Source organism: Pseudonaja textilis, chromosome 2 (genome assembly GCF_049901715.1).
Source record: "Pseudonaja textilis isolate UNSWEBS1 chromosome 2, rPseTex1.2, whole genome shotgun sequence".
In the NCBI taxonomy this organism is placed as follows: domain Eukaryota; kingdom Metazoa; phylum Chordata; class Lepidosauria; order Squamata; family Elapidae; genus Pseudonaja; species Pseudonaja textilis.
Window position 1 is genome coordinate 165,846,954 of NC_141991.1, and position 25,931 is coordinate 165,872,884.

Here is a 25,931-nt window from a genome sequence, read left to right on the forward strand (position 1 = left end):
TCTGCGACAGGCAATGAGGGGAAATGTTCTACCATGCAGGTGTCCCTACCCAAACAGAGTTCACTAATTTGAATAATTTAATGAGTCAATAATTTTTATAAAATTTACCAATTTAAATATAAATACTAAAGTTATCTGAATATTTCTGTTTATGTTTATCCATTAATTTTAATGGATAAAAAAGAGAGAAAACACTTTAAAAAAAAAACAATTTCCCTTGAAGTCTTAAAGAAATCCAGGCCCTGTGTTCTCTTGAGAGGAAGGAGAGACAGTAATAGTTCCGGCACATAATTGGAATCCATTCAGATGGTAACTAACATAGCCCAGACAAGGAACAATAGAAGATATACATGTTAAACAAATGAGAAAAAAATTCCAATTCTTTTCATCAAGCTCTCTGGAGATCACTAAGCTCTGACCTCACTGAGCATTTCAGTAATTTATAAATGTTGTTAAATATTTACACACCACTTTTCCAGCTGATTAAAGTGGCTTACAACCAACAAACACAATAAACAGTATCGAAAATGTATAATCTTCCAATTAATCCACCACATCGACCAAAACCTAGCCTTTAAAAATATTTTTATGTTATTGTACACACTTATTAAAAAAAAAAAAACAACAACAAATAGCAGCCAATTTATTTCTCAAAAGATTTCTGAGTTTTGGAACAGTCATTGTGAAAACTCTGTATTAGGTTGTATAATCTTGCCAACAAGTAAGCCAAAAAATCTCCCTATTTGTTTTATTTTTATACTGTCAAATTCAAAATGACACCCAGCAGTTTAATTCACAAAAATATAAAACAAGTAAAATCTAAAAATTACTATAATACAATATAAATAATACAATATATAACAAAATAATACAACCTGACACACCTGAAGGAAGACTAAAAAATGCTAATATTGGGCCAAATTGGGTAGGTTAAGAAATTGGGAGTTGGGGGTGATTTTTTCCCCTCCAGATTTTGTTCTATTGTACTTTATTAATTTATTTGATTCTTTTTTTAGTTTTTATTGTTTTTTTTATTTTAAATATGATTTTACATTCTGTAAGCCGCCTCGAGTCACCATGGACGAATAGGCGGCAATATAAATTCAATAAATAAAATAAATAAGACACTTCTAGGGAGAGAAAACACTTTTGTTAATAACCCAATGACAAGTTAAACAGGCTTTGTGGGACAAAACCAGCACTTTGAACCTGAAATCTATCAATAATCAATGCAGCAACCACAAAACAGGTATTATACGATTGTGATTTTGACTTGTTAACATACAAGCTACTATATTTTGTACCAGTTGTAAGTAGTCTTCAGAGGTAGCTCCATCTAGAGCACATTGCAGTAATTCAAATAATAACAATAGCACTTGGACTTATATACCGCTCCATAATGCTTTATAGCACTCTTTGGGTAGTTTACAAATATCAGCATACTGCTTCAACAATCTGGATCCTTAGTGTACCAACCTCAGAAGGATGGAAAGCTGAGTCAACCTTGAGCCCATCAAGATCAAATTTATGGCTGTGGGCAGAGTTAGCCTGCAATACTGCATTCTAACCACTGCGCCACCACAGCTCCTAATAAATATATGCATGAATCACTATGACAAAATCTTCCCAGGCCAAGTAAGGCCACAACTGGCACGCAGCCAAATTTGGGAACAGGTTCCCCTAGCCACGACTTCTATTTTGAAGTAGCCATAAGTCAAGGAAGAGCACCAAGTTGGAGATAAGCTCCTTCAAGATCTACTCCTTCTGCATAAGCAGTGACTTGTCTTGCATGGGTTCAGATGGTTTTGGCCTACATCAGTAGTGACTGAAGTTTTTGGGCTCCAGTGCCAAAAATTGTGCATGCGCTCACATGCCAGCACCCAGAAGGCAATGCACACGTCCCCCCCAAGCAGCCTGCGGATACACACGCGATTCCCCCCCACCGCCACCCCCTTACCTCCGCTGCGCCTCCCAGCTGATTTTCGGCCCATTTGAGGCCTTTTTTGGCCTCCCAGAGGCTTGAGGAAATCTTCTGCAGGATTTGCAGGCCAAAAAATGGGCCTGTTTCATCACTTCCAGTATTTCTGGATATACAGGAAGTGATGAAACGGACCTATTTTTCAGCCTGCAAAGGCTTTCCTCAAGCCTCTGGGAGGCCAAAAAAGACCTCAAACAGGCCAAAAATCAGCTGGGAGGCATGTGCATGCGCAGTGAGTTAAGTTTGCCTGCGGTTCACATGCCAGCACAAATGGCTCTGCGTGCCACCTGTGGCATGCATGCCATAGGTTCGCCATCACAGGCCTGTATCATCTCATCCAAATCCAAACAGCCTCCAAACACCACTTTGAGATTTCCAAAGCATCTCCAATTCACAGGGTTCAAACTATATGAATGCTGTTATATTTTTATCCTGAACGTTTTACATATTTTGGGCAACTCAAAGCAGTCAACATGCCTCCTATTTTCCCCAAACTAAGAGCCATATAACATGGACTGGACTAAGAGAGACTGACTGGCCCAAAGTCAACTAGCTGGCTTTCATACCTAAGGGAGGCCAAGAACACACAACTCCTGCTTTCTAGGCTAGCACTTTATAGTACCAATACACAAACTGGCAATACCAGAATGTATTGTCACCGGACCGACGGTTTCTCACCCTGAACCAATGGATGACCTATATTAACTGCTAATAAATGTTTATAATGTAGGACCAAAGTAAGTCTTCTCTCATGAAGAGAAACAGTTCAGGTAATATGAGAATCCCGTACAAAAAAGCTGGGATGTACTGAGGTCTTCCAGATTATCAGAAGTACCAATATCACACACTGGCTGAAAATGATGGAATGTACATTTCAATAATATTCACAAGACTGCAAGTTACCCAAATGTAAAGCCAATATTCTATACGGGATTTAAAAACCAAATGACAGCCAATGAAGTATAAATGATTATGAATACTTGCAGTTTCAGATACCTCCCAATACATCCATAGGATTCTTGATCAGCTGAGATTTCAAATAGCTTTCAATTACAATCTTGACTCAGGCTTTCAAGTTACAAGAGGATGGCAACAAAAGGTCAATTGACATTTTCATCCCTGGAAACAATGGAAATTATAATCTATTGTCTGCCATTCAAATAACTGTGATGTTTAAATGTGCTTTTAGGACTTTAACAATGACCTGTAAGAGTTTTTACCTCTGGAATTCATTGGGGAAACCCAATCCAAAAGCTAGGGTTTTATAAAAATTATTAATCAGAGGTCAAATGCAGTCCTGGTAGAATCTTACATAATTCTTTACAAAGTAGAAGTTTACCTAGGAATAATGGGCATTTAATATTTCTTCTGAAAGATCACACTCAGCAGCAATTAACACGTTTTCACTACCTAAAATAAATTTGGGTCTAGATGACAAATCTGATTTCTGCATACTCAAATATTCTGAAACGGTATATCAAGCCTATTGATGTAACTGTAAAAGATGATTCCAATGTCCTCAGTTTAGAGTCTTATAGCTATATCCAAATTTGATCAAATTTCAAATCAGCAAAGATCCAACAAAGGTACTGAAGTAAGCATCTGTTTAAATTCTTCTAGATTTAACTCTAAAATGTAATACATCATACTGTAGTGAATTGTTCCAATGTTCCGTTAGGGGTAAAAGTAATTGTTATCATTATATTTTTAAATCCCAATGGAATGGCTGGTTAGGTTCAAGTGTAGATAGTCAGGTACTGACACAAAATCCCCTCTATGTACACTAACTCCCCAGAGATATAACATAATGAATTCCATGACATAAGACAAGATCCCTTTCTAGAGAAGCAGCAGAATTCCATCAGATTCTACTCAGTGTCTTCATTATTGCACTGACAGTTAAATACTATTAATACCGCAGAACAAAAGGATTCATACATTTCACAGAGGGAACAGCTTCCATACAACCAGATTCTCCCCCCTCTTTCTTTCCCAAGTTCTTCTGAATAGGTCATGATTACCTTAGTTGTTTCTTTCCCAAGTTCTTCTGAATAGGTCATGATTACCTTAGTTGTCCAAGCCAGTTCATGAGCTGGCATAGTTCAAAAGAAAATTACCAGGTTTGGCATTAGTAAACAATTCTTGAAAGCTGTTTATTTGTGTAAAGCAAGACTTCCCCAAGTAAACACCATCTCAAGCTTATATTTTAAAAAAGCCAAGGTTCACAGAAGGTAAAGAGCTACTATGTCTGCAGCTTGCAAGCCCTCGGCCTACAATAGTCCACCTTGCCAATCCTTGTTCTTTTGGCAAGCAACATTATCTGACAAACATTGTAATACATCAATCATATCTTAGCAAATAGAGACAAATCTTCATATTATAACACACATACCCAAAACTTGTCACATGTAATATATAATCTATCTAATGGTTTAGGAAACCTAACAAGACCTAGCACAATGACAGGTAGATGGCTTGTTATCCAAAAGTTCACACACTTAATTTTCCACACATTGTACTAATTCATATGAGCCTAAGGCTATCCAGGTATTTCTAACAAGAATTCTTTTCATATAAAACTGATGATGAAAGCATGGTTTATTAAGTCAAGGTTCTTAAACCAAGTCATACTCCCCAATGATGCAGCATGGCATCATTTGTGAATCAATGTTAGATCAAGCAAAGATTAAACTATCCTTCATTAAAGATTTGCAGGAACATTTTTAAGAATAAAGAAATCAGAGTTATTACAGCATAGACATGAAGCACTTCATTTCTTCTGCTCATCTTAAATCAGTTATCTATACAGTACACGAGAAACCATTTAGTGATTAAAGTATCAGTCTAGAAACTTGGAGACTGAATTCTAATCACACCTTAGGCACAAAGACAGCTAGGTGATTCTGATCCAGTCATTCTCTCAGCCTTAGGAAGGAGGCAATGGAAATGACTTCTGAAAAATGTTGCAAAGAAAACTGCAGGGACTGGCCGATCCAATCACCAGAAGTCAACAACTGATTTGAAACCACATACATATACATACAATACATAACACAATAAAATAAAATAAAAAACAGTACATTTGAAGTTGTTTTATATAAACATAGGCTGTCACCGGATGTCTACCCTATAGATAGCATCTCTTCAGTTTTAAACAGAAACTGTAAAGTAAGCCTGAAAAGATTTCTATTTAAAACTTTGAAGAGTTTGAAACAGAAATCTTTTCAGGCTTACTTTACAATTATCAAAGTTTGAATCCACAATCTTTTACAAACCTATTTAGCTAAGCATTAGTATTATTGAAAGTATTACAGTTATCTGACAAAAATAGAATGCAATTCTACTTTCCTAAAGAAAAATTTAAAAATCTGAAAACGGGGTAAGAAATTTAGTATAGCCTTATAGCCAAGAAATCTAGTACAGCCTTATAGCCAAATGTTTTCAGTTTTCAGTCCCAATTCCCATAATTCCTGCTTGTTATGCTGATGGGGGCTTATGAGAGATGTAATCCAAAACATCTGGAAAGTACCCTAGCTTTAAGGAGAAAAAAGGGCATGGGAAGAACCAAACAAATAAGTCACCATCTTTAACCAACCAATTTTGTCCTTGTGGAATAGTCTTACCTCAGTAATGTAAAATACTATAAGGTGCTATCTTGACTACTTATTAATAGCCTATTTCATAGATGAGCAAATCTATATTTAGTCAAAGCTGCATGCTCACAGTAACTCACTGGCTAGGATGGAATTTTAATAAACATTTCCTCAAAGTAAAAATGTAACACGCTTATGCGAACTTCTGAAATAAGCAGATATTAAATGTTTTAGATTATCTGACATCAGGGAAATAAAAAAAATATCCCACATTACCCGTTCTTCATTTTTGCTGAGAAAAATGAAATAGGTAAACTATAGAAAAAAAGAAAGCTCTCCTAACAGGAGAGCAACATTATTCAGGTTCAGATTTTATCTTCATTTCTCCAACCACGAATTAAAGGTAAGCTTATGCCAATTTAACTTTTGTGATTTGGTTGTATTTTGGCATTCCTTGACAAGAATTTATGGGCTACACATAGTTTTATTTCACTCACATTTCATCTTTAATATTTAAAATAGGACCCATATTTCTTTAATTTTTATTTTTTGTCTGACAGTTGGTGAATGGTCGAGATCAGCCAGTAAGCTTCCCCCCTTACTAACTACACTTGAGGTCTCTTTGATAATAACTTTGGTAGCATTGCCTAGCATTATTTTGTTATTGGTTTCTTCCAGAAATTGGTTTCTTCTGTGCTATCAGAGGGAGGGAGGGAGAAGTCTTCCTATTTCTTAGAAACTGAAAAATAGGTTTACATTTTCTTTTCTATTTAACACTTTAACTCCTCCAGCACTACTACTGCGTATTTCTTCCCTAATGTACGAAATATACAACTATATACAAATTTTAAAGCCAGAAAAGCTGAGAAGCCTTCAAACCTTATCAGGCTTTGCTTCTCTCCCACACGAGATATTCCTAGGCTGCAGCAACAAGGAGAAAAGCTACTCTCCTGATTCAGTTACAACAGGTCATTTCTTAAGCATCGTAAAATTTAGGAATCGACGCTTTACTCTTTCGTCCTCTCTCCAATGTCTTCTTGTGTCCAGTCTCATGAAATTGTAACCCTAAAGACACACACACATACACTTTTGTTTGCATTGACCAGGAAAACCACCTTAAGACCCCTTTCTGGCTAAACCCCCGAGATAAATGGAATAATCAATATGCACAAATGCCTCGTGATATGCAATTTAGCCAATTCTGCAAAACCGGGGTGGGGGTGGTGGAATTAGGGACAATGTTTCTCCGATTCTTCCCTAAGAAACATCCTGTATCCCCCCGGAAATAACCTCCCCCCCAAAACACAAAACTTGGCTCTGACTTTAGTCTTTCCTTTCTGCTTTATGTCCTCCTGCCTTGGCAACTGACCAAAGGATGAGCTTTAGGTGCGTAGACACTCTAAAATGGGGAAGGGGAGGGGGAGGGGGGGAAATAGGAACAAAAGCCAAGTCCTCAGGCTTAAGGCGGGGGTGGGCCGGGGGGGGGAAGAGAGACGAATCGACGAATTCATGGCCTCCTTCGCCCATGTTACTCACTAGCGCTGCCTGCTGCAAACCAGGAAACCCCTCGAGACCGGAACAGCCGCCACCAAAGACCCCTCCTCCCGCCCTCTCACGTCGAACTGCGCTTCCGCCCGCTGAGCAAAGGAAAAGGAGGCCGGCGCAGCGCATTAGGTAACTCAGCTATTGCGCCTGCGCTTCGAGGAGGCGGCGGCGTTGGAGGGGGGAGTATCACGCCGGCCAGGACGCAAGCGAAAGCACGCGCCGCTGCCACTTCGGTGAGGTCACACGGCTGGCCTCAGCACGTGCGCCTGGTGTTGTTTTCGAGCATCCAGCATTCCTAAGCATCGCGAAAGGAATTGTGTGTGTGTGTCTGTCTGTGTCTATATCGGTATCGAATGAAGGGCCACCTAGAATGGTGACCGGGTCTTTTTCATTGATCTTTGTGGATTCAGAACTTATAATTTGGGGAGCTTGCTAAAACAAATCCAGCCCATGGCTTCCAATTCAGCCTTCTTGAACCGGCTGGATCAAGTTGATGGGTCTTGGGGCTCTGCTCTCTAGGGAGCACCATTAAGGACTCTGGGAGGTGGTTCAAGCGGTTTGCCAAGTGTTGCCCAGATGCTCTGGCCCAGGGTTCTCCAACCTTGGCAACTTTAAAAGACTTGTGGACTTCAACTCCTTCTGGGAGTTGAAGTCCATAAGTCTTAAAGTTGCCAAGATTTGAGATCCCTTGCTCTGGACTACAACTGCCATCGTGGTAGCTAGGAGTTCTGGGGTTTGTAGTCCAACGCCTTAGAGAAAAGGGTATTTCCTTCCCCCCACCCTTTTTTTTTAAAGAAGATGGATACAGATTTGTCCAAAAGGCCTTGAATTTTTGGGGGGAGGGGGATTCCTTCCAGTACTGGTGGTTAAAACACATTTCCTTCATTGTAGATTCTGCCACTTGTTTTGGAATGGGAATTTTTTTAACTTGCTAAACTGAAGAAAAAATGTTTTAGTACAACAAAACTGATGCAACCCTGGGATTCTGGTGTCTTGAGAGCATTGCCATATCTTTTTATCCATTAATCTTTCTGAATGTTTTAACTTTGATTTTTACTTTTAACTTATAATCGCAAAGGTGCTTTTTCAAGAGGCAAGTGGACTTTCTGGTTTTTTTTCTCTGAAGATGTTTCACTTCTCATCCAAGAAGTTTCTTCGATGAGAAGTGAAACATCTTCAGAGAAAAACCAAAAAGTCCACTTGCCTCTTGAAAAAGCACCTTTGGGACAACCTGGATCTGGATGACTGAGAATCTCCATAGACTTTTAATGTGTAAGTTGTAACTTGTTCCTAACTCTTTAATTTGTGGTTTTATTCAAAATTTATATTATTTTATTATGTTGTAAACTGCCTAGAGTCCTTTAGATGAGATGGGCAGTATAGAAAATTGATTAAATAAACAAATGAACATGATACATAAAAGGAGGCATATGATTCTAAAGCTGGTAAGAGATGTAAATCAACTAAATCGGTTTTCTCCAATCTTCCAATGTCTTTTTCGATTGAAGTCTTAACTCCCAGATGAGTAACCTGTCTCTTCGTTCCAAAGCCTGACAGTCAGTTTTTGGTGATCATCTGTAATTTTCTCAGCTTACAAAATAAGAGCTGCAACCATGTGTAAATTCACAGTTCCACTGATACAGAGTTCATGCAAGTAGACTGTTTGCATGAATAATATTTTCAGAAAGTGAGCTGGCAGCTATTTATCAGAGTGATGATTGTAACTTTATATAGTTATCTACTGGGCACAGTTCAGAGAAAGTGAATATGGCCAAATTCCATGCTTAGGCATCGTAAAATTCTATGGAATGAATCCACAGGCTCCATCCAACAGAAAAAGGATTTCAGAATCTAATCACAGATTTTTCTGCGAAGTAAAAATGTCATTTCTGCTATTCCAAATGATTTCTGATGGTAGTCAACCTTGACTTATTCTATATATTTTTATGCATATACAAAATTCCATTGTGATAGGGAAGCTTGATTTGCCTAATAGAGGTAAAAATACATTCCAATGGAGGGAGTCGTAGAAGAATATATAAAAATCATGCAAAATGCATCTGCATCAAGTAAAAAAGGCAAAAGCTTTAAAAACTAGGGGATATACACATAGACACACACACACACACATTCCATATGTGATAAATGGCTTACTATCAATATTCTTCTCTCCTGAATTCTGAATCTAATTGTGAGTCTGCTGACAAAAGAATTTCTGTACATTAACACTTGTTATCTTGATTATTTTTGGTATCTCTTGGTCTCTGGGAAGACACTAGCTAAGGCTCTTTAGAAATTAAAGATTGAACTACTGGGACTAATGTACATCAGCCCTTAAAATATTAAAAGATAGTTCAATAATGTTGAAGGAATTGATCGATATCACATTACCTATAGCAAAGGGAGAGGAAGAAAACATATACCTAAGAGTAACCTAAGAGTAAAATAGGTGGCAAACAAATTTAATGATGCATCAATATCCCACTTTAATATTGAGAATTGCATAGTGCATAAATTCATACGTCCTTTTTAGTCTAATAATGTATCTAATGTATATAATAAAGCTAAAAAGCCAGTTTGATGTAGTGGCATCAGGTTTGAAAGCAGGGAATTAATTGTGAGTTCTAGTTCCACCTTAGCCAAGAAAGTCAGTTGGGTGATTTTGGGCTGGTCACTCTTTCAGCCCAATCCATCTCATGGGACGTGGTGGGAAAATAAAAAAAGGCCAGTGTGTTGGATAGGTTTTCTGCCTTGAATTATTTGTAAAAATAGCAAAGGTCGGATACAAATAAATAAACAGAAAAAATGTAAAATTAAAATCTTAAATCAGGCACTGGTAAATATAAATATTGAATGGTACCAATATTCCTATAGACTTTTTGCACTTTCAAGCTATTCTGCTCATCTAATTCTAGTTTCAACCAGAACAGAGCTGGAATGGATTTTGGAGGTCTTTTAGTCCAATCCCCTGCTCAAGTAGGAGACCCTATACCATTTCAGACAAGTGACCGTCCAGTCTCTTCTTTAAAACCTCCAGTGATGAAGCACCCACAATTTCTGATGGCAAGCTGTTCCACTGGTTAATTGTCCTCACTGTTAGGAAGTTTCTCCTTAATTCCAGGTTACATTCTTTTATTTTATTAAATAAGATTTTAAATAAACAAGATATCGGGCAATAGCATCATCTTTATTTACAGGAATGCTTCTAGTTGCTAAGAAGGTCACCAGAGGCATTTCTGGGGGCGGGGGAGAGATAAATGTAACCCAATGCTTGTTTTGAAGTGTGTGAAATTATTCTAAGGGCAATCAAAAGATTAAAGGAGTGGTGTTGAAATGGTGTTCCCGCATTCAATGAAATGCTTCTATTTCAGATAACTTATTGGAACTTGCTTAGCACTGTAAAAATTATTTAATCATTTATAGTAGTAGGGCCATGCTGATTCTTAAATGTGAACTGGAGATTTTGTCACTTCATTTGAAACAGTAGAGATTAATAGCAACAGCACTTAGACTTATATACCCCTTCATAGTGCTGTTACAGCCCTCTCTTAAGCTGTTTTACAGAGTCAGCATATTGCCCCCAACAATCTGGGTCCTCATTTTACCTACCTTGGAAGGATGGAAGGCTGAGTCAACCTTGAGCCTGGTGGGATTTAACTGCCAAATTGCAGGCAACTGGTACTTAGCAAAAGTGGCCTGCAGTACAGCACTCTAACCACTGCGTCACTGAGGTTCTTTAAGGTGTTGCCTTAGGACTGAAGAGTGTCAGGTTCAAGTCTACTCTTACATAAGTTGTGGGTTATTTTAGGGCTGTTATTCTTTCTTACCCCCAACATACTGTACCTCATAGGGTTATTGGTATAAGGACAAATGGGAGAAAGCAATACAACAGAGGTGTCAAACTGGCGGCCCATGAGCCAAATGTATCATATGCAGGCCACACCCACCCCAGCTCCGCGAATGGGGAAAAATGGTGAAACATCACGTGAAACGTGACGTGGCAAGTTTGATACCTGTGCATTGCAATGTCACCCTGAGTTAAAATTAAATTAGACCTAAATTTAACCGTCCGATTTATCTAATCTTAAAAGCTGCGTTATGGGATTGTATTTTCTTTGGTTATTTTGGCATTAATACAAAAGGAACTGGCCTAGTTTATATGTAACGGTATATCATAGGGCAGTTTAATCTATTTCGTTTTAATATGATGCAGAAACCAACTTCTTTGTTTTTTATAAATTGGTCTATGTCATACCTACTGTACTACTTGAACTTCTGATCTTGGACTGAGTCTTCTGCCTACTACTGAGTTCTGCTTCATCTCACCACCTTTGTTAGACTGCTTACTGGAACATTGACTGGAATCAAAATATTATGGTTTGATTGTCTGCAACAGAAACAGAAGAATGGATCTCAATGCACGGTTTGTTACAGCAGAGATTTATAAGAGGACCTGCTTACATTTCACTGAAGGGTAGATAAAGAAATTCTTCCTCAATCTGGCTATTGGTTTCCATTTTGCTTGATGAGTTTGAAGCAATATTCCATCTGGTAGCATCAGGATTCAGAGCAATATGTCAGTTAATACAGAATATGGGTCTTTTAACTTAAAATTTATCTTAATTTCTGTCCTAAAAGTTATCTCTTGTTTATGTGCTAATTGCCAAAATGTTTGGATTTTTTTACTAAGTTGATTTTAAAGGATGCATGTCTTTGCCATTTATAATACAAATAATATAAATATTTCAAGATAGCACACCATGCCCCAAACTCTTTAGTTCATGTAGATTCTGTACATGAATTCAGCTTCACTTTCTTTGGATCTAGGTCATGCTATTTGTTGTATTTTATATGCTATATGCTTTTCAGACTCAGGTGGCTTTTATTTTTTAGCTTTAGGCCTGCAGCCTTCATAGTTTCTAGAACTGCCAAGTGGGCCTGGTTATATACATTCTTGGTAAGTGTAGATCAAGAAATAGTCAGTGGATACTGAAACATTCTCCAGGTCTTCTAAAAATGTAGACATTGCCCTTTGAAAAACTCAGGAATAATAGAAAAATCTGTCAAATGGTATAACAAGTGGTATGAAAGTAGAGTGATCTCAATCTGACTAAATCAGTCAAAATCTTGCAGTTAGCTGTAAGAGTATTTAAACATATGTTTAACTTGGGGAGAATTATCCACTATGTTTGGAAATCTATTCCTTTCTCTATTTATGGCATTGTTCAGCTGTTTCAGTTGTGCCTATAAGTGAATTCTGCTATAGAATCCTTCCATTGTTATGTACTTTTTATGTGATAATTTCAGTCCTGCTAATTGAATAATTATTTCTCATTCTATTTTGGGTGCTTGGGCTATATAGAAACACGGCTCCTTCCTTAAACTTTATTCTTATTAGAAAACCGTTTAAGGTTTAATTTCTATGCAAGACTCCCTGAACATGTTTTTCCATATGGCATGCTAGATGTCTGTCAATCTATAAGTTTCTTTTTCCAACCACAGAATACATATACTTTAAAGACATCTCCATGCCTGTCCTGGCAGATGGCTATAAAATAGCATAAGCAATGTAAATTCTTGCTGCCAGGGGATGCAGTAATCTCTTACAGTTGAGGCAGGCTTAGATCGATTCAGTTGTATTACCTCCGATATCAGTTTAAAAGCATACTGCACAACCATTAATTTGTTATGACATTTGTCATCACTTGGCAGAGTCATCAGGGCATATAGTTGATCCCCAAAAGAAATGCTCATTTGGTGTTACCATATTTTGCAACTTTTCCTCTTTTTTTAAAGTATGATATCCAGCCACAAAATAACCCGTTTTCTTAGATTTGGGGCATTCAGGATATTCTGTTCTCCACGCATGACCTTTGAGTTCATCTAAAGACTTTCAGCCTCTGTACTGATGTAGAATATTTTGATTAGGGGCAAAGCTCATCTGTTCTGGCTTTATAAGCTTTATCTTTGGATGATTGGGACCTGCTGCTCACAAAATGGCTCTCACCATTCAAAGTTTTTTTTTTTTAGCATCTGCCCAACATTTCTAAGATTAAAGCCAGTGGAGGGATTCAGCCAGTTCACAGCTGTCCAGTGGAACTTGTAGCTAATTTTTTGTGGAGTTCAGCAAACTGGCTGAATAGAGTGCCTCGCCCCTCCCCTCCCAGCCACTCCTCCCCTCGCCTGGCCTCTCCTCACCAGGTGACTCACCTGGCCTTTGAAATAAGCACAACACGGAAGGCTTCCATCCTAGGAAATAAGCCCAATCAAAACACCTCTCTCACCACCAAAGCAGGATGGCCTGACTTCATGTCTTTTCAAGTACAGCCTCTCTTCCAAATGATCCTGTGTATAAGATGAGAAAGGCACACCAAACTGATCTGGAGAAGTGGGAGGATTTGAGCTACCTGAGCGGGCGTGACCAATCAATTTAAGACAACTGTGCACTGTACAAGCAGCGCCCTGACCAGAATGTGGGAGTGCCCAGTGACCTGGCCCAAAATATTCATAACGAATCTGCCCTGTCTCCAACAGCACTGTCCTAAATGCTCAAGAAATGTTGGCTTTCTTGCCCCTACCTCACCTTGATACATGTCTGTGCAGATTCCAGGATTGTAAGAATTTTTCTAGGACAGGGAAACAAAACACTCTTAACTACAGCAGTGGTAAAATAAAATATTTTTTTAATGCTCTGGTATTAATGCTTGTCTATGGTATTAAACAAGGGTGCATACTTTTTTCCTTCTCCTGCTTTCACTGATAGTCTGCTGCAGGAAAAATACTGAACAGAACATACTGTATAGCATGCATTGAAAAATGGAAACACCCAGGTGAGGATTTTTTTAAAAAACACTCTAAATATCCAGATTGCAGTAGAGCTGCAGATGAATGTTATGAATATATGCGTGTGTGTCTCAAAACTGCAAAAGATCCCCACATTTTACACTGGGCTTGTTCTTTTCTAAAGTGGCCCAAACATTTCAACTGAAACACAACAGTGTAGAATATTTAAGTAGCAAAAATTTATAAACTACTTCAATTCTATTGTCTGCTTTCCATGGTATAAATCTTACTCCCCAAATAATTTCAAATTCTTTTTCAGGTAAAGTTCAGAATGGACTCTGAAGTTCATGGGTCACCTTGAAATTTTCAACTGTTTTCCAACTCAAGCATGTGTGAGTCATGTCTGTTTGGAAAATCCTTTCTGATAGCCTCCGAACATGCAGGATTAACCAAAAGAGTAGAACAGGATGCAAAAAAAAAAATGTGGTCTGCTTTCCTCAGTGTTTCATAGAGCACAGTTACTGCTTTACTTACTGGGTGAAAGGGTTGAACTTGTTTTAGAAGAAATAAGGAGCATAGACTTAACTAAAGCTTGAGAAAGGGCAAATGTGATTCACACACGCACACAAAATAATAAACAAGGAAAATATTTGTCTACATCCAGCCATGCCTAAGAAATGTTCCACACACTTTTGTCTCTTAGTTTTCCCATTAAGAGAAAGAAATAGGCAGAACAAAGAAATAGCTCGTGCCATGTCATTTTTATAAAGGTACTGTGAGGAAAATACATTGTAACAACTAGATGTTATATCTCTTTCCCTCCTAAACTGAGGATTATTACTTGTATTATGAAGCTGCTTGAAAGAAATGTGAGATAATAAGGTACTTTGTGAGATAATATTAAGGTATTTTGTTCATTATTTTAACAACACTGAAGAGCTGTGTTGTTGAATCAAATCTTATTCCCTATACAGGTAGTCCTTGCTTAGCAACCACAAATGAGACTGGCAACTCTGTTGCTAAGCATCACGGTCACTAAGCAGAAAATCACATGACCAAGACAGATTGCAACCTCACTTCCACTATGGTCATTAAGCAAAACATCACATAATCATGACTTATGATTTTATTTCTGCATTCTCCATTAACTCTGCTTGTCACAAGCCAGTTGCAAAGCATGCAAATGGGAATTGCATGACTGCGGTATGCTGCAATGTCAAAAATACACACCAGTTTCAAGACAGCTGAATGGCAACCACAGGATGCTCTGACAGTCATAAATGTGAGGATTGGTGACAAATGAATTTTTTACACTGTAACTTTGAACGGTTGCTAAGTGAGTTCTAAGCGAGTTCTACCTGTAAATGAAAATATGTCCATTCCTCAGAGGGAAAATTGGTGAAAGCAATTGCAAATTATTGACTTACAGTTAACAGAGGCATCGGAGAGAGGTGTGTTTAATGTGGCTGTGTATGTGATGCCAGCGTTTGCACATCCATACCAAAACCGGGAAATCTGATATAATAAAGGGCCACCCTCCTCAAGCATCTTTTGTGATGACAGTAATTACACCATTAGCGAATGATTTACTGCTGAGAAGAAAATTACCAGGGAAGTCAATTCCATCATATCATTCATTGGAAATAAAGCACGGGCCAGCCTCTTCAGCATCATGCAGGCACTGCTTGCTTTGTCTCCTATTTTCTGATGCTAACCCAAAGCAGACACAATTTTTTGTGCCTGATGTAAGTTCTATCCTACGACCATCCTATAAACTGCTGAAATGAGCTTTCCTGTCATCACAGCCTCTAAGAAATATCTCTGTAAAGAAAATATTTGCAAATGGAAATAAAATATTGTTTCGAGGTTAAGCAGTAATATTTGCATTTTTTTTCAACAATCATTTTTTAAAGTAACTAATGTTGAAATTGATAGTGAGGTTGTTTTAAAATCAGTTGACATAAACTCCACAAGTTGTCTATTATTATTCTTAGTGTTATTCTTTTAAATGTATTGGAGAATTAGGCAAAAGATTGTGAGCACCAGCAGAAAATAAATACGATGAAAACCTACTTCCAAAAGCTTAATGTAATGGAACTAAGCCTTCTCTCTTGTTGTCCTCTTTCTATGGAAATGTATTTCCCCAGAAATCTGAATGGTTCCTTCCATATTGGTTTTTAGACCGTTTATTATTTCCAGATTAGAATTGGAATGTTTTAATATTGTCCAATCTGGCTTTGAAGTGTTTTCTAATGTAATTGATGTTCTCATTATACATGTGTGACATCATTCGAAACTTTCAAAAACTGGAGGAACATGTACGAATGGTAAAATAAATAAACAATCATTTGCAGATAAAGCCAATCTTGGCTTAGCTTATTGTGTGAACCATGTCTAAAGGAAAAGTAAGGCAAGATTTAGGTTTGCAAAAATTGGGTTGATACTTGTTCCCTCTTGATTATCTTTTGATGGTCAGAGAAACCCAGATCAGCTTAGCTGGGCCAGCACAGCAAGACAGGCTGAAGAAAAATGGTTATCCCAAGGTTCTGAAGAAAAGGAAAAATCTCTGCAATTATTATGAATGGTACACTAACCCAGGTCAATAGTGCATGTATGTTCTGAGGTCAGTTGTCTTAGTTGTATAAGGCTTACTCTCAACTAAGTATGTAAAAGGATGGTAGTCTATATCACTCTGTGCAAGAAGTCAAAATTTCAACCGTGCTGCAAATTGCAACAGCTTTGCTATTCTCCTCTTCCTCCCCACTCCCACCCCACCTCCATATATAATGTGCCTTTTGAATTACCCCAACAGAGGATTTTTTTTAAAAAAAAAACATGTTTGCACTTGGAAGCTCAAGAGAGCTATTCTTGGATCAGCAAGAAACATTGATTACAACGTGTTTCAAAGGATTTGTGAAATTCTCAGCATGTGTGAATCATAAATCACACCCCACAGGCCAGAAGCCTGATGACATGTGGAAAGCTTTGCTCACTATTTGTCCTTGGAAATGTGTAAGTACAGAAGTTAATCCTTCTTGGGATAAATCTCATTTATGTGTTTGTCTCCTCAGCAAGGTTTATCCTACTTCATTAAGTTTTGGCATCTCAAAGGGCAACAGCTGCACCGTTGCACGGCCATTGCGTGAAAAACCTCCACTCATGATCATGTTTAATGCAAACTTATTCCTCTTTTCAATGACAGGAACATTAAACCAGATTTTTCTTATCTTATTGCTATTTGCTTTTTAAAGTATTTTTATTTTAAACAAAGATACTGTACAAGATCTTCAGCTGCTATACCCTGGCATGGTTCCAGTACTTAAGCATGCCTCCCTCCGTCTAACTCAGTTGGGAATCTAACCTAACTTAGAAGAGAATAGTGGCTTAACAGAGGATCAGAGTGGGAATATGCTTGTTTATGAGTAAGGGCAAGAAGAAGGATTTCTCTGACTCACACAGATCACGATGCAAAGTTTTTCATTAAAGCAGTGATGGGGAAGTCGTGGCCCTCCCAATCTTGCAGACCTGGCCAGCATGACTAGGTTTGAGGGGAAAGAGGCAGCATTTACAAGTCAGCAACCTCTGGAAGCTTCCCAGGTTCTACAGGAATGCCCTGAAGTCTAGAAGATCAGACATGAGCTAGTATGGTGTAGTGGTTACATTATTAACTAACTTTTGTGCTATTCATTCTCGCTCAACTCAGCCTATCACATAGGTTGCAATTGTAGGAAAAAGTTGGAGGAAGGCGTGTTCTGACTCCTTGAACTCCTGGAGAAAGGGTGGGGTATAAATCTAATATATGCATTGAACAAATATAGTAAAACTTGCACCACTGACTCCCATCTCCAAATTTATGGAATAGGTCCTGAGTCAGTTTCTCCCTCCCTGCTGCCCACTGCCATGTCCTCTTTTAGGACCCCACCTATACAACAGCCCCTAGAGACAGCACAAGCCAGAACATGCTTGATGATCTCCAGTTCTTTTAGACCACAACTGGCAGCACCTCTGACTGGTCAGATGCTGGCGCTACTGAGTGTTATTATCCTACATACCTAGAAGGCATCAACCAAAAATTAAACTTTTGGCTCCAAGCTTTTAGTTATTCTAGAATATTGATGGATAGCATAAGCTATTTTCATTTTCTGGATTTACAGATTATATCAACCCAAATGGTTTGCTTGGTTCTGACTATGGGTTGTAAACTATGATTTATATTGCCTGTACCAAGTTAATTCTGCTTTATTAAACAAGCTATGGCTTAGTGTAGAGATCCAGCCATGTTAAATGTTGTTCTTATTAAGCTTGTTAATTCCCAAAACTACATTCAGATGTGAAGTACTGTATAACTTCAGAAAAACCCTTCCCATTTATTGCAGTATTTACAATGAAAGTATTGTTGATTAAATGTATTTACTCTGGCTAACCCAATATGAAACAAATTCTTGTTTACAGTGGAACCTTAACAAAAATACACGCAGAAGGGATAGAAAAGACACATAGGAAACTGGATTGCTTACTGGAACACTGATTTGCTGCCACATCCAATTTTTCTCATTAGAACTTGTTTTATTTGAACATGACTCAGTACTCCGTGTAAAATCTGAAGTTGTTAATCGTATTAGTATATGGAAACAAATTAATTATGCATGATATTGGAAGTGGGTTGTTAGTTCAAGGCTGGAAAGATCAAACAAACATAGCCATTACTTCAACAGTATCTGATACATATAACACCTCATTGTAGGATGATTTATTGTATAATAATCTACATGGAAATGCAAACACAAATGCTCTTTTGTGTATCTTTTAAAGAAAACTCTACTGAATATTTTCTGATATTATTTTTGAAAATATGACACCAGACATCGCAGCAAATAGACGAATTCAGAATTAATCTTTTGTTCACAATACAGAGAAAAATCTTTTCTGCTAAATTCTCTTCCTGTCAGCAGCCTTCACCAAATTTCATTCTGTATGCGGGGACTGGTAGGCAGGTAGCATATGGAAAGGAGTAACTGGCAAAACCTAACTATGTTCTGGAATTCTGTACCATTCATGGAGGAGAAATTAGGCTTCAATTCAAAATTTATGGCCAGAGCAACAATTTCATTAATTTGTTTCAGCATCCCATACAAATATGAAATATCCAAAGTTTTCAGCAAAAATTGGATCATATGATTGGTTCATGACTGCCACACACAAAAACAACAACCCTGCAGTCCTACATCTTTTATCTTCTAAGAATGTGTCCATCCATTGGGCCAAATTATGATTTCATCCGAATTACTTGAATAAATCATAACTGACTCTGCTCACATCACCACAATTGTAGCGTTCATACAAAAGGTTAAGGCCCAATTGAACAATCTGTGTATCTTAGCTTGAGATGAGAACCAAGTTGTACAGTAATATTATCAAAGATGGGAATTTTCCTAATCCAATAAACAGCAGCTATCACCCATGAGGAAGAAAAAAGACACAGGAAAAAATAGCCAAGGACGAGCAGGGATGCAATTTTCAGAACTAGGAACTATTTTGATCAGATTGTTTAGTCCACTGTATCTCAACCTTAGCAATTTTAAGACAGGTGGACTTCAACTTCAGAATCCAGAATAACAGAGTTGGAAGGGACCTTGGAGGTCTTCTAGTCCAACCCTTTGCTCAAGCAGGAGGCCCTATACCATTCCAGACAAGTGGCCGTCCAGTCTCCTTCTTAAAGGCCTCCAGTAATGGAGCACCCACAATTTCTGAAGGCAAGCTGTTCTACTAGTTGATTGGTCTCACTGTTAGGAAAATTCCCCTTAGTTCTTGGTTGCTTCTCTCCTTGATTAGTTTCCATCCATTGTTCCTTGTCTTGCCTTCTGGTGCTTTGGAAAATAGGTTGACCTCCTCTTCTTTGTGGTAGTCCACAAAATATTGGAACACTGCTATCATGTCACCTCTAGTCCTTTTTACTAGAATAGATATATTCAATTCCTGCAACCATTCTTCATATGTTTTAGCCTGCAGCCCCCTAATCATTCAATTCCCCAGCCATCATGCAGTTTTGGGGAAAACAATGGGTAAATTATGACACCAAAATGATATCTTCATCCCCACTACTGTGAATTATGTACTTGCCTTAATTGTCATGAGCCAGGTGACATTTATGTGATGATGACATCATGGTTGTTGCAGATTATGCTGATTATATATATTTATTAGTTTATATACATTATATCCAGTAAATGAAGCAACACATACTTTTAATACTTACTTGCAACCATTAGGTCTCACATATTTACATACTGTTATACCCTGTTCTGCTGCTAAATAATATTTTAGGAGGAATCTGGCACCACTTTTTCTTACAAATTTTCTGAACGAATTTTTGGTTACCATAAACTCTCCTCTTACAATGTAAGGTATACATGGTTAAACGTCCTTGAAGGAGTGTGTGTGGCATTGTGGCAGAAATCAGGGTCCAGAAGGCAAATTCTGACCACTTTTAATCTCTCCAGGAAAGGAGAGATTGTGAGATTGCTGACATACAATCCAGATAACTGGTCCTCACTTGTGGATTGCAAGAATCAGTTTTGATTTGTGTGTGGAGTGGCTGGAATCAAGGAGATTCACTAACATTAACATAGTTTCAATAAACAAATAGTTCAGTTGAGCATCTTTTTAAATCACTTTTGGAAATTATTTTTAATTATTTATCAACTATTAAGAACCTTCAGATCTGCAAGTTTTACAACATTCACAAGGTGAGTTTTTTTTTAGTGCTTGAAAAATACATTTTAAGTGTAAGATTAAGAACTTTAAAAATGGAGGAAATAAACAGCAAAGGGGTTATTAGAATTTTTGTTTCAGAAATTTATAAATGGATTAAGGATCCAAAGGGATTTTAAATAATTTTAAGAGGTTAAACAAGGTTACAGATGAGGATCAAGTTTTATTGGGTAAGTCTGAGACTGATGCTGTGGATTTAAAAATGCTAAGAATGATATGGAAAAAGCTGTTATCCTGGATATACATATCCATTTTAAACTGTCTGATATCTTAATATTTAAAAGGGATATACAAATAACAAACCAGAAGTGTGATTTGGATAATTTTCTTATTTTGGATATACAGGAGACTTGTTAAAATTTCAAAGGATTTTCAGAGAAGAGATAAGGAAAAAAAAAAGGGAAGGAATATAAAGTTGATTGATTTGATCAAGATTAAAACATATGCATTGTTTCTAATATTTCTTAGTAGATTTTTGCTGACCAGGACATGATAAGGCTTTTAAGATTTAGAAAAATAGATTTTTTGTTGTATTTTTAGAGAAAATGTTAAGTTACTCTATTAAAGAAAAGAAATATAAAGTTGGCTTATTTGATTACATTTAAAATATATCTATTGTTTTCTGGTAACAGTTTACTAGAACTGAATGCTGAGACTTTAAGAATTTATTTATAGAAAAAAGATGAGATGTGGGAAGAAAAAGCTTTTCTTGTCTTCTCAGAGTAGGTGATAAGTCCCTGAATTGGTTATGTGATGTAATGTGAAGTCAGTTCTTTATATATTTATTTTCATTTTGTTTACTAAGTTCTTATTTTTCTTTCTTCTCTATTTTTCTTTTTCTTTTATTTTCTGCATTTATTAATCTCCCTCTTTTCATTCTTTTTTATTTTTCAGTTTGTATTAGTCTTTTATCTTTGTAAATGTAAACTTCAATAAAAATTATTAAACAAGTCCCAGAACCTTAAAAAAACCCCATCTCTTTGTACTTTGAGTAAAGGATCCATTCTATTTTCATGACATTCCTTTCACACATTTTCTATAGCCTATTATGAAAATGTTCCCCAGATATCCTTGAATGAGGAATAAAGTATGATTTGTGATGGTTTATTAAGATACCACCAGCATTTTTTTAAAAATCACTTCTGACTGGAAAATTGATCTAATATGGCTGTTTTACAGAAATTATGCCTCTATATTACCTCAGTACAGTCAGTGCTGGAACACTGCTCTATTTTCTATTGGAATTTATTTCAAAGTTTAAATAAACACAAAACTGTAATTACAGAAAAAGCTTATTGTATTTCATAGTTAATAATTTTCACATTGCTATAATGGGGACTAAAGAGCTTTTATATTTCATAGCAGTTTTCATACTGTTGTGCAATAGGGCTGAAAAACCTTTAAAATTATTGAAATTGATTACTGTTACTACCTCTTTCATTAAAATCCCCAGTGAACCAACATTTACTGTTGTTTTTACTGAGGTTTGTAAATAATTTAGCAGTATAAATTATTGTATGTGCATGTAGAACACAGGTACCCCTACTTTTCCTCTTACACTCACACATACATCAAACGAATACAAACAAAAGGATTTGAAACTGCAAAACCAAATGAAATCCAGCAAAACCACCTTAGTATAAATGCTCTCTAAATCACACAGGGACCTATCACTTCATGAAAATAAAACAAAATAAAATGACTCTAAAGTCATAGGAAACCATTGCTTAGCGGCCAACCACCAACCGTGCATCTTCCTTGCCAGAGTCTAATTTGCTTTCTAGCAGCAGAGTGGTTAATCACTTGGCTTCCTGACAATAAAAAATAAATATTTAACACATTTGAATGTGTCAGTCACAGTTTGCCTCAGTATTCAGTTGCGCGTTCAAAAGCTCTTCCTGACATTATTCCATAACATTTAAAACTGAAAGGTCCAAACCTGCCTTTCTGAAGTGAAATTTTAAACCTATATTCATTTTTTTCCATGGAAAATATACTGAGGTAGTTCTGCTAACAATTAAGCAGCTGCCCAGAGACATAAGTCTTCAAAATTATTTTAAATTAGTAAAATTTAAAACAATTTTAAATAAAAATAATAGATTAAGATTCATCTTTTTCGAGGACCATTCTCTCCCCTCCTTACCGAAACACAGATTTACATTTTATGCTACCTGAAACCACATGTGGTTTCCAATATAACACGCCCCCTTCCAATTTATTTATTACATTTAGAAACCATCCATCTTCCTCACAGAATGATTCTGTGCTTTACTTTTAAGACTAAGATTTAATTTTTAGGATTCCTAAGATTAATAAACTCAATGGGCAATGACACCCAAGCGAGCACTTTTTGTTATTTTGCTAATTTTAATGACACTAACTAAAATGAAAAGCACAGTTCATGCAAGCCAACTGTCAGAACAAAAAACAGCTTTTCCAAATCAACCAGCACAAGATTTGTAGTCTAGCATTACTGGACAGGTTGGAAAAAGGGTTCTCATACAGTCCAGGCTGCTATAAGAGATCATTGGGGCATAAAAAATGTTTCTTCACATACTGCTGTATTATTTTAAAAAATCCCTGCACAAAGAAAAGAGGAAACTGGACCAGAATTCAGCTTCTATGAGTCTTCACCTTCAGCCTAAAGTCAAGCATGAAAAATGAAAAGGCACATCGAGAAATGAGATAATGTGTCAGAACTGATAACATTGCTCATAATTAGGATGACCAAATAGTTTCAAATTGAAAAAAAATGTTTCCCAAATTTAGGAATCGTGTTAGCAGTATATGGAGCACAGGTGATTTAATAGCTAAGAGGTAAGCTATCTTTATTTGAAATGGTGTGGGTAGTAGAAGAGGGTAGTTTTTAAAATGACATGACAATCAAACAGTGGGCACGTTTTCAAAAATCTTTTCTTGAATTTCCTTCTGCATTTACAACTGAAAGAAAGATGAGCAAGTACTGTAGTGCCAATGGGGGTTGTGATTTTCATTCTTATCTGATTCTTTGAAGCCCCATCTAGGTACTAGTAGATCTCTGCTGATCTTTAAAATCTAAGGAGAGTTAGACCTGCTTAGTATTCAGACAGGAAACATCAGGAAATGCCAGGCAGTAAGTCAGACTGGGAAACTGGGGGGGGAGGGATCCCCAAAGAAAATAATGGAAAATTACCTCATTAGTCTTGTACCCAAAAATCTATATGGAGATGTTGATGATATTGTTAAAAATAAAACTAAAATAATAGACTAAATACTGGTTCTTTGATCTGTAAATTAAATTAATACATATTTACTACCAAGTACAAACGCAGAAAAGAAACCAGAAAAACAAACAAAAAGAAAAGAAAATTACAAGCTGTTTTTACCAGATTTAAATTTCAAGGTAACATTAGATCATTTATTAATGTATCTCATATTAATCTGAGATTTTAGATTATCAAGAACTGAACTTGCCAATATGAATCATATTAGAATGAGCTATTAAGAAGCCTAAAAATTCTATCCTCTGGTTTAACAATTCAAGAAGCAGCAAATATATTAAATATTCCTGTTAAGAGAAACTAGAAGTCAGATGCAGTTTAAATCCAGATCTAGAATTGTAATATTGCAAATAGTTGCCAGACTGAATTAATTTAGACTTATATTGTGGTAGTTAAAATACTGGCCTAGAAAGCAGGAGACTATGAATTCCAGACCTTCCAGTCCCAGTCAATCTCTCTCAGCCCAACTCCCCTCATAGGGAGTTGTTGAAAATAGGAGGAGGAGGAGGCATACCAGATTTAAACATTAAACATAGGAAAATTGAGATGAATAAATGTTATACATTGTTTTAACATTACTTAATTTAAATATTATATACTATGATGAGATGGGCTTAATTCCAAGTAGTCCAAGTTCTACATGATTTTCTACTCTAAACTGATCTATGGTTCAAAATTATGTAATTGAATTTTTGGAAAATCCATTTTGTAAGACAGCAATTACTTGTTTATCAGAAAATATCAGAAGTGGTTTTCAGATTAATTTATAAACATACAATAGCAGGTTGTGGTAATTGTCTCTAGATTTGTATTTATTTATATATAGACACTTTTACTTTCTCAAAAAAGTTATTGCAAAGCAACCTACAGAGCAAATCATAGAGATCTGAAATATCTAACCCTTTATTTCTATTGGATATCAAGGGATTCTAGAACATTGGATCTCTGTATCCACTTTCTGCATTCCATTGAGTTTCATGTGTCTTTGTCATATTCCTTTTTACTTACCTTTTTCCTAAAATGAAAAAAAAGTATGAAAGCAATTCACCTCCAAGTAAACTCACTCCTAGAATTATATAGTCTCTCCTTGGAGGTGAATTGCTTTAGCCCCCAAACATTCACATTGGCATTTTCTGTAACTTTGTTTAATGTTATCAAACTCTCTCTTTCACTGTAAATGTGGTCACATCATATACTTGTTAGAGAGGCTTTAAAAGCAATGACAATTTTATTTTCATTTTTTCCCATCCTAATACAGAATTTTGACACGATCAGATTTGTTTTGCATTTAGCATACACTGAGTTATCAATTTCACAAAATAATCCGAGGTGTCTTTTTTGGTTTTTTTGTCATATGCTGTCAGACCAAACCCCACCAATGTATATACAAAATTTAAATTGCTTACATTGATCATATTTTCTACTTTAATGCCCAGAATCATTCAGTTGAAGGTTTAGAAGAGATTATAGAGATTGCAAATCTTCAATATCTCTTTTCATTTTAACCCTTCTAAATAATTTGAAGTCATCCATAAACTTGGGTACTTCACTGCTCATGCTTAACTCCAGACGATGAAAGAACAGGTTTAAAAACAAACAACCTCCATTCATCCATTCCAAAACAGATCCTTGGGGGATTTTATACCACTCTATTCTTTCTTTAACCAACCGCCAAAAAAGAAATTGTGTGTTTGAAATACTCCATGAGACAATGTTCACTAATACTACATACTTGTAACTGGACAGTATCACTTAAGATGTTGATCTACATGAAATAATCCCCTGCACAGTAAGAAATAATAGCACATTGTTGAGAAAGTGACATTTTGTGAATCGTATTTGGACAAGACTTCAATCGCAAAACTTCTGCCATCACTATAAAATAATTCAGTTCTTTTCCAGATCTTCTAGTTCAGTAAGTCTTGCGTTTCTTTCTCACAGTAATGTCAAAAACTAATTTTACCAGAGTGTTTTGCCAAGAAAACCCTTGGCCTTAAATGC

General features: G+C 36.6%; 1 protein-coding gene across 1 annotated transcript in view; it reads right to left on the minus strand.

The window, feature by feature from the left end:
* Positions 1-7,250, minus strand: part of ZCCHC7 (zinc finger CCHC-type containing 7) — a 132,446-nt gene extending 125,196 nt beyond the window's left edge. Inside the window, exon 1 of the mRNA XM_026712626.2 lies at positions 7,108-7,250. The gene's annotated coding sequence lies outside the window, so the exon portion shown is untranslated. The remainder of the gene's footprint in view (positions 1-7,107) is intronic.
* Positions 7,251-25,931: the final 18,681 nt, after the last annotated feature.